Consider the following 9,370-nt stretch of genomic DNA (forward strand, 5'->3'; position numbering starts at 1 on the left):
AACTGAAGTGTCTGGGTCATTCTGACCACTTTATCTAAGTGCCTTTGCTTACACACGTGTATTTAGTTAGTTCCGCCTACATGCTCACACATAGCCAATCAAAATCACATGGGTGTCTCCAGCTTGCTTTCCCCCTCCCTTTAGGGCGGCACCTTTCTGTGTTAGGACAAGCCCCTAATAAAAGAAAGAGCAAGGAGTTTAGTTTTAGATCAATTTTGGTGACTAAACAGCATAATCCAGCATTTCAGTGTCTAGTCCCTCCTTGCTCTCCTTGGCCAAGAAAACTGAGTGTCTTCTCTCCTTATTTTTGGGTAATTTTACAAATGTCTACCTAAAGATCTATTTTTGAACTTGACAGCGACTTATAGTCATTGCAAGGTGGAGATAACTACATTGGGAGGGAATACGACTGTACTGTCCTCTCCGAGACGCTAAGACTCAGTCCTGGCTATACAGCTAGCTAAACTCCCAAATGACGATGCAGAAGACGTTGGTATAATTTGCTGACTTTATTCAACCATCACTTGAAGAGTGAAACTAAAAATAGAAATGAAACAAATCCATTTTGTCCCCAATAACAAACAGGTTCGCATCAACATAAATCCGCGATGATTAGCTGCTAATACAGTAATAACACAAACGGTTAGCATGCGTTCGCTAGCATTAGCACATCGTTCAAACGCTACACGACTGGATTTAAGTGTCCGATCGCGAGTGGAAACACACAACAACAACAACACAAAAGATGATACACACAGGCGTTGCCTCTGTAAATATTTTACAAACATTAACCAAGAACGTATGCTCGTAGTGTTTCCGTCTCTCACTAACTCGCTCAATCGCTTGGATGCTTTGTAGCTGCACTTCTTCTTCGGGCGTAAGCGCGCTCTTCTTCACGTGAGCGCGTTCTTCTTCGCGTGAGGAAGTGCAAGGGCGCCCCCACTTGAGCGTGAAAGCACACTAAAAACTAAAAGTCATGCATTTCAATATAATGGTAAAGAATACACTTGAACACATATTGCCAAAGGCAGAAGAGCGACCTATATGCCAATATATACCATTCAAAAAAAAATTCTATTAGAAAAATGTTTCAGTAAAATGTTACACATTCTTGTCTATTTGCCACAGTTAACATCGTGGCTTTGGGCCTCTTTTGACCTCGTTGTGAGTTTGTAAGGTTGTGACTTCTGATTGAACAAACTGGATGCCAATCAAAACGTTTGTTCTTCTTTTCCCCCCAAATTAGAATCGATAAGAGAATCGATAAAGAATCGAATCGTTAAGCAATATCGATAAGGGAATCAGAACCGTAAAAATCGTATCAATTCCCATCCATAATATTGGGGCGCTATAGGATTGTCCCATTTTCAATAGGAAGTGACCTAACGTACCCGCTAGCTCCCGTACAGATGTCAAAGTGGGTACCTGCATGATTAGGTGCAACCACACACTTTCAGGTAAATAAAATTGTTGTTGCCAGGATTAGTGATCAGATAGTAAAAAGTAGGATGCCAATTCACAGGTGATTGTTCCCAATACTGGGTTCCCCAATTCACATTATTAAGATTGCTTATGCACTCACCTTACTCTATCACACCCCTATCTGACCTATCTTCCCTCTTCTTATCTTCGGTTACTAGGTGCCAGAGGTGTGTAGCAGTGACGGGATCTGTCGTTCACTTGAGTAAACGAATCCATTCCGGTTTGTTCAGTAAAAAGATTCGTTCAAACAAATCGTTCAACGAATCGTTCGCCCCCCTCATCTCCCTCCCCGCCCAAATGAATCGTTCGGTTAGTGAACGGGAAGTGACGTTGCCGAACGAATCACCAAAGACCGCTTCACGCAGTATAACTGAACGGGAAGTGACATTGCTTGGTCCCTCCCTCTCTTGCACACAGGCTCCTCATTGACCGCTCGTCGTAGTTTCAGAAATGAGTGACAGGCGATATCATTCTGCTTTCACAGACAGCCTCGTCTCCCTCCCGCTGCTGCAAAAGCGAGGGAGAACTTCCGCGTCGTCTGTCCTAGTTCTATGGGCTCAAAGTCATGGCTCGTGCTTGCATTTCGATTTAGGACACGGTTAAACATTTTCCTTTTGTGAGGGGAGTAGGGGGCGGGGGCGCACGGACTTTCTTTAGCAGGTTCTTGATCACACATACAATCACATATACAGCATGTTTGCTGTCACGAAAATAAAAATACATCGAAAGTTTAATTTCTGAATATGGAACGACCAACACATCATATTTACCTCTCGCTCTGTTGTATTTTTTTTTTTTTTCAGTATTAAGATGATCGTATTGAATTTTTGCACTGGTATTAATAAATAAAATAATCCGGGCAGCTCCCCTGTCGTCCCCGCATCTCAGATCGTCAAATGCTGACGAGAAATAATTGTTTGCTCTTTACGATGTCGCCTTTCTACTCTCATTAGTCTGTTAAGAAAAATGTAGACATATTGCGACATCTCCCGTGTCCGCGTGCGTTGTTTTGGGGCGCTTGAGTAGCACATGATGGACGGATTGACATAATTTGTCAAACCAACCAACACTCGACACGCTCTGACACGAAAAAAAATAAAACACTCGGAAAAAATTGACATGTATATACAGTTTCATTGCAAATCAGTATTATGGTGATGATACTAAATATTATTTTTTTCTGTGCACACATGAGGTAAATATCGCTGCCATGAAGCCTCCATATAGTGACAGTTCTCGGCCCCCTACGCTGCCGTCACGCGGCCGCAGTTCAGCTTTTGCTTGCCTCGTAGTTACCCGTGTTTTAAATTACTGTGAATTTGATAGTATGTCGTCATAGGTAGTCCCGAGTTTGTTGAGAAAAATAGTACACTAAACCATGCTCGCTAGATTTGTGTGGTGTTTTTGTCTGTTTGAGCAGCATTTGATAGGCTCCACGTTAACAAACATGTGACAAAGTCATTTCCTTTCATTTTTTGATTCGTTCACCGCATAGTCATTACTGGAAAGTCAAGTTAGCAGCAAGCTTGGTCAGGAACCGGAGGACCGAGTCACTGAACGGGAAGTGACAAAACTCAGTCTTGCCCCCCTGCCTGCACGCTGGCTGCTTATTGGCCACACGTGGAAGTGAGTGACAGACGCCCTGATTCTGTTTCCGCTCCCTCCCCTGCCCGCGATGAGGCTGACCTCTGATTGGTCGTGTGCGATGTCAGAAGACGCTGCCGCTTGCTCAACGCCCTCCCACGCAGCGAACAAGCACCAACTTCATAGAACGAATCAGTACAGATGGTGATTAGTTCGGTCTCGTTCACCCAAACAATTCGTTCAAAAAGAACGAATCGTTCGCGACCGATACAACACTAGTGTGTAGTTACACGCTACATTTACTGGAGTAACTTTTTTAGAAAAATGTACTTCTTAAAGTACTTTTTCCACACAATTCTTTTTATTTCTACTTGAGTAGATTTGTGAAGAAGAAACAATACTTTTACTCTGCTACTTTGGGCTAGACTAGAATCGTTACATTTTTCCTCCTTATTGTATATAGTGACTTTAATTTTTCCAGAGATGTCGACAGTCATAGGCGGAGTTTGACTTTTGGGGCAGGGGGGGCAAAACATATTGATGACCCCGAAACGCAGTGTCAGCAATAAAATTAACTTACAAGAATATTTATAATATGTTGAAAATGAGCGTTTTTTGTTTTGTTTCCCATCATTTTTTAGGGGAATTCTAAATCAGGCTGCTTAGGCAATACTTTTTGCCAAGATCGTCATCCATTGAATATGGTACGTCCGCTGGTGTCGTGCCAATGTAGTTGCCTCAGTCAAAAATTGTATCCCCTGGGTGGAGCCATATGGAGGTGGATTTGTGTCTTCATTATTCGATCCAAAAAAAAAAAAAAAAAAGTTGCTTCAATCGAAAAAAAGTTGCTTCAATCAAAATATATACTGTATTTTCAATTTTTTAAAAAAGTCATTTCAATTAAAAAAATGTGTTTGAGTGCAAAAATAAATTTGAAATTCAAAAAATGCATTTGAAAGCTATTTTAATTTGATTTTTTTTTTTTTTTTGATTGAAGCAACTTTTTTGATTGAAGTAATGTTGATTTGTGTTTGGGCCACATTTTGGCTAGGACATTTGTGTCTTTATTATTCAATCAAAAATGTTGCTTCATACCAAAAAAAAATTTTTTTTTCAAAAAGAAATCACTTCAATCAAAAAAAAAAGAACAATTTCAATCATAGAAAAAAGTTTTTGAATGCGAAAAAATATTTGCGACTCCAAAATTTGCATTTGAACACATACATTTTCATTAAAAAAGTTTATTTTAGCATTCCTTTTTGTGTTTGGGCCATATTATGGGTAGGACATTTGTGTCTAACTCATTCAATCCCCCAAAAAGTTGCTTCAATCATAAAAAAATATTTTCAATCAAACAAAAAAATCATTTGAAAAATAAAATTGACCTCCCCTATTTTTTTATTTTTTCAAAATAATATGCAAAGCAAATGACCGTCTAAAGTCCTAGTCACATGATCTGTTCGAAAAATAATTTTTACCCATTATAAAATTATCTTTTTTTATTCATTTCATTCATTTTTGTTGTGTGTTTTCTTGCTTTACAACTTTTATAGAATAAACATTGGCCCGGCTTTCACTCGCTGGCGTGAAACCCCCCATCGCCCTCAACCGAACTCGTTAGCGCTGACGAGTTGCGTGGGGTTTAGCCACATGGTCGCTAACCGTCATATGCTATTGTTTAGCCACAACTGTATTCATTACATTATTATTTTTCATCCTTTACACATCCTCTAGAAACAGAAAAGTTGTTTAATCCATGTACAGGTGACCGGGAGAGTGATTTTTGACTGACTCATGATTTTACGACACTGTGCGGGTGTGCGCTGGTCCTCATGGGAACTGCAGTCTTCCTTAAAACAAAACAGTACCGCTTTTGTCCACCGGCATCGCTAAAATCGACCAAAACTGAAAAAGGGTTAGTTTTTCAAAACAGAACAGGCACAAAAAAAATAGCAATTCACTTGAAAACAACAGGATGTGACCAGAAAATACCCAAAAGCAAAATGAGGTATCCAGAAATGCCTTTTTTTTTGCACCACAAAGTTTAGTGGGAACTGAATGGTTCCCAGCCAAACCCCAGATATGATTAAGCCAACCATCCATAATTATGTGTGGTCGTGTCATATAAACAAACACGTATTAGCGCCTGCGTACCGTAAACAAAAGTGGCTCACGGTAAAAAATGTGGTGTTGCTTGTTACTGCGCCTCACTACCCCATCAGCTACAATCCCAGCACATGAGACAAGATCAACACTACAGAGGCTCTTTCTCACGTCCACACACTGTTTCTCTCTCATGGTGCCACCAGCAGTGTGTTATGGAAAACTACTGCGGCGGCAGCAGACGAAGCACCAGGGAGGGCCGACGCTAGACGCGCATAGGATGGCCTTGGCTTTATGATGTAGTCCTCCAGACAATTAAAAGATAACCAGGAATGCTTCTGTCCTGCAGTTATCTGGGCCCTGGGGCGGGGTCATTGAACTGATATGTGTTAGTGCCTTCGAGTTCCAGCTGAAAACCCATTAGAGGACGAGATTGATGAGGCACCTCAAGGATGACCAGCTCAGATTGAAAATTGACAGGAGTGCAACAACATTGTGCGCAGGTTGAAGCAAACATGGAAGCAAAGAGTACTACTTACATTGTGCAGTGCTATTAAAAATGATCATGTGTCATCACATTAGTTTAGGGTGACCATATTTTGATTTCCAAAAAAGAGGACACTCAGCCCGGCCTCAACATACTTGAATTTTACTCGAAGTTCACTCAAAGATGCCTGTATCACTTTAATATATTTAAAGCGTGCCCCCTCACTCTGGATGGAAAAATGCAGTTTGAAAAAAATAAATAGATAATGACTAATTGAATGGGAATAACAATTTGTCAAGGACAATTGTCGTGTTAGTAATTTATAAAAATGTTTAGTTGGCACATAGCCTACTGTGTGTATGTGTATTAACTGGACTACATTTCTATGGGTCTGCATTAGGGAGGGTGTGAGGCTGTATGCAGAGCAGAAAGCAAGGCGTATGTGGATTAAAAAAATAAAAACTATCGCACGTGCTTGCGATGGGACTATCGCGCACATCGCGTACATCGCGATGGCGATGTTTAAACGATATATCGTTCAGGCTTAATATATATACGTATATATATATATATATATATATATATATATATATATATATATATATATATATATATATATATATATATATATATATATATATATATATATATATATACTGTATATATATATGTATATATACATATAATATATAGTGCAGACCCATAGAAATGTAGTCCAGTCAATACACATACACACAGTAGGCTATGTGCCAACTAAACATTTTTATAAATTACTAACACGACAATTGTCCTTGACAAATTGTTATTCCCGTTCAATTGATATTCTCATCCAATGCTTTAGATTGCACACAAACAAAAACCAAAATAAACCAGCATGTTTCCAAACGTAGCAGTTCAAAACTACGTTTCCCATAATGCCTAGCGCGGTTCAGCTTACTGATAGCTAGCTGAGGCAGAAATCAAACTTTGCTATAAAAGTTTACAATCATCGGCAGCGCAACGATGCGACACCAAACGGGATTTTACAGTCAAAGCTCCGACAGAAGTCAACAGTTGTTATTATATACGTATTTAACGTAAAAAACTTCAGGCGTTGTGGCCAAATCGTCAACCCAGTAGATGGTGGTAATGCCTCATGATAGGGGTAAACTGCCAACAAAAACAAGAAGAACTACTCCTTCCGTCCCTACTACTAGGAGCCATGCCATCGAAGGCAGGCGCTGCCACCCAGCGGCCGGAGGGATTCTCTTCAAATTGGTCCCGTGAAAAATCATAAAAACCAGACATTTTTATGAATTTATAAAAGCCGCCCGGACGAAAAGGATACTACCCAAAAGTAGGACTTGTCCGGGCAAAAGAGGACGTTTGGTCACCCTACATTAGTTAGTCTTTGGTGTGCAAACACATCATTATTTAGTTGGTTAATTAATCAAATTTTGGACTATTAGCCAGACCCACCAAATTTCGCAAGAAAACAGTATTTATTCCTATAAATGCCACAGAGATACTCACACCTAAAGACTAATGTTGTCACGATACTAAAATTTTCAACTCAATATCCATACTCAATACCATTTTCCCGGCCAATGGATTAAAAAATTCAATATGTTCCTTCTCTGGCACCCTCCCACCAATTAGGTTATTCCTATTAAACGTCCAATCCATTTGAACTGGCTTGGACGTGTCGCACCTTTAATAAAGTGCGTATGAAAGGAGAAAAAAAGTTTTAAATAGGATTATTATGTGAATTAGAATAATATTTTGAGACGATTCGACTACATACAACAATTTAGCAAAGCGCAGATGACGAGAAATTAGTCTTTTAATCTGCTGGTTAGCCACGCCTACCATTGTAGGGCTCTAGCGTCCCCAACAGGTGGATGACGTCAGCGGAGTCACGATTTCATCTGAATTATTATCTGAATTATTCACAACGAGGAAAACGCGACGAAGAGAGCCGCAAAATGTCATTGTTTCATTCTCTCTACTCCGATATTTTTACAGGATATTCTTTTTATCCAAGTATTTTCCCCCAATAGCTAAATAAATGGCATGGCCATGACAAATAACAGTCTTGTGCTAATTGGAATATGAAATAATAAAAATGCATTTATTCAAGACGACATGGCAAAATTACGCCATAATGGTCAAAACTGTCGACTTCACCTTTACTGTCACACCTCCCGAATGATATTTTATGCCACCTAAATCGGGCTTATGTCATTTCCCTTCCCCGGCTTCGGAGATTGTAAACAAACCAAGAGGTGTGACAGCTAGCTGACACGCTAACACGAACCGAGTGATGTTTCAAAGTCTTCGAAGCGGAACATCACACATAGCTAGCCCGGATCATTTCACATGACGACTGGGTTGTCGATTGTTTTCGTCGATCGGCAAACCGCACGGCGGAGAGCAATTTACAGCTCGTTCCCCTGCTACTACAGACAGGAGAGCTCGCCGGGGAAGCAGCTGGACAAAGACCGCCGAACAAACCGGTGTTCGGCCATTCCTTACTACGCGGTGAAACGTCTACACAATGCTCAGCGCACTTGCGCAAGCATCCGCATGCATGCGCACATCGGTTAGAAGCAGCGAGCACTCACTTTTTTAGTTTTTATTTAGTTTTTTAGAACCTTTACACTCCCTCAAAGATACTTTTTGCATGTATTACCCTCTAATACTTTTAACCATTGTTTTTTTGTGTTAGCTTTGAAGCAGTTGACCACATTAGTCACGTACCGAATTTAAACCATCCTTATTTGATGCAACTACATTTAAGTATTTTCTTCAGGCATTTTTTTAGTATGTTAGGCCTATATGCATCTAAACAAAAGAAGTTTAGAGTGCACAGTAGCACTTTGGGTGTCAAATTCAACTAATGTAGGATGTTTCGCCGATATAGGAGATTTTGGCAGAACACCGGCCGACGTCGGAGGAGCGCGTAGCTGCCAAATGGTCAACACGAATATGGCAAAATAATGCTTTACTACACGGCGAAGTCGTAAACAGCGAGACACGCACTGGAGGAGGGCGGCTGCAGTTGTTGTGCAGCTAACATGTGCAGCTAATGTGTATGAGGAGAGCTTCTTACAGCACAAGCCCATTCATGAACAAACGTAAGTAGTCCTTTATTTAAAGAATTCCCATACCAGCCATTTTGTTTTCTTCAATGTGCAGAAAAAATTCAGGAGTTTAATCTCCTCTAGCCATCGTGTAGCACAGCTGACTCACTGACACTGAGCAACAACCGGTGGGGGAGGGTTGAGCCTTTCAGCTGCAAGCGAGGGATGTCTCCATGCATTTTTGATAATAGTTTATACCTAAAAATAGCTAATACCTTAGGGACGGTATGACGGAATTTTTTTGCGGTTTTGAAACCATGACGTTTTCATACCTCGGTATACCTCCAAACCGGTAATGCGCACATATCTACCATCAATGGCATAGCATAGCAATTACTTCACATTCAAGTGAATGTGCAGAAATTTAATGTTTTTTTTTTTTTTTTTTAAATATCTTTTCAAAAAATGTGTTATTGGTCTTGTATCAACAACAGCCGATACCACAAAGCTGGGTGTTGGAATCGTTGTTGAGAGCCAAAAAAAATGCAACAATCGTCAAAATGTAATTGGTTTGCAAGGTAAACAAACAATCATGGTTAATGAGTACAATGTTTTGTGTAGATGTTTGAGTAGAAATTTCCTGCTTCACTTG

This window comes from Corythoichthys intestinalis, chromosome 7 (assembly GCF_030265065.1).
Source record: "Corythoichthys intestinalis isolate RoL2023-P3 chromosome 7, ASM3026506v1, whole genome shotgun sequence".
Classification (NCBI taxonomy): domain Eukaryota; kingdom Metazoa; phylum Chordata; class Actinopteri; order Syngnathiformes; family Syngnathidae; genus Corythoichthys; species Corythoichthys intestinalis.